Below are 1601 nucleotides of genomic sequence, written 5' to 3'. Positions count from 1 at the left end.
TGAGACTTGATTACAAGCTTTAAAAAAAAAAAAAAAGTTCATCCTTAACTTCTTTCTTTCCTCTTTTAGAAAAAGGTTTGGCGCTATCTACCGTAAGTTCTGACAATCATTTGGGGTGAGAAGTTTGAAGTATGCAGTGCAACAAAATCTGATTAATATACAAAATATGGACGTAAGGGTTGGATTGCATGTATGGGTTTCACAGTACACTGTGACAAAATGATGGGCCAAAAATATGGGCCCCTTTGCATTTTTTTGCTTAGGGCCCCCAAATGGCCTGGGCCGGCCCTGAGTACACCCCTCACATTTCTGCAGATATTTAAGTAGATCTTTTCATGGGACAACACTGACAAAATGACACTTTGACACAATGAAAAGTAGTCTGTGTGCAGCTTATATAATAGTTAATTTATTTTCCCCTCAAAATATAACCATTAATATATAAACCCCTGGCAACAAAAGTACACCCCTGAGAAACTACGTCCCCAAATGTCCAAATTGAGTACTACTAGTCATTTTCCCTCCAAAATGTCATGTGACTCGTTAGTGTTACTAGGTCCAAGTGTGCATAGGGAGCAGGTGTGCTCAAATTTGTAGTGCAGCTCTCACACTCTCTAATATTGGTCACTGAAAGTTCCAACATGGCACCACATGGCAAAGAACTCCCTGAGCATTTTAAAAGACGTACAGTGGGGGGAAACAAATATTTAGTCAACCACCAATTGTGCAAGTTCTCCAACTTGAAAATATTAGAGAGGCTTGTAATTGTCAACATGTGTAAACCTCAACCATGAGATACTGAATGAAGAACAAAAAACAACAGAAAATCCCATTGTTTGATTTTTAAAGATTTCCAAATTAGAGTGGAAAATAAGTATTTGGTCAGCTACAAACAAGCAAGGTTTCTGGCTGTCAAAGAGGTCTAACTTCTTCTAACAAGGTCTAACGAGGCTTCACTCGTTACCTGTATTAATGTCACCTGTTTTAACTCATAATCGGTATAAAAGACACCTGTCCACAATGTCAGTCAGTCACTCCGAACTCCACTATGGCCAAGACCAAAGAGCTGTCGTAGGACACCAGAGACAAAATTGGAGACCTGCACCAGGCTGGGAAGACTGAATCTGCATTAGGTAAAACGCCGCTTGGTGTAAAGAAAGCAACTGTGGGAGCAATTATTAGAAAATGGAAGACATACAAGACCACTGATAATCTCCCTCGATCTGGGGCTCCTTGCAAGATCTCACCCCGTGGCGTCAAAATGATAACAAGAACGGTGAGCAAAAATCCCAGAACCACACGGGGGGACCTAATGAATGACCTACAGAGAGCTGGGACCATAGTAACAAACTAATGAATGACCTACAGAGAGCTGGGACCATAGTAACAAAGCTACTATCAGTAACACAATGCACCGCCAGTGACTCAAGTCCTGCACTGCCAGATGTGTTCCCCTGCTGAAGCTAGTACACGTCGAGGCCCATCTGCGGTTTGCTAGAGAGCATTTGGATGATCCAGAAGAGGACTGGGAGAATGTGTTATGGTCAGATGAAACCAAAATAGAAGTTTTTGGTAGAAACACAGGTTCTCGTGTTTGGAGG

The sequence above is a fragment of the Corythoichthys intestinalis genome, chromosome 13, assembly GCF_030265065.1.
Source record: "Corythoichthys intestinalis isolate RoL2023-P3 chromosome 13, ASM3026506v1, whole genome shotgun sequence".
Lineage (NCBI taxonomy): Eukaryota > Metazoa > Chordata > Actinopteri > Syngnathiformes > Syngnathidae > Corythoichthys > Corythoichthys intestinalis.
This window is presented reverse-complemented; position numbering follows the sequence as displayed.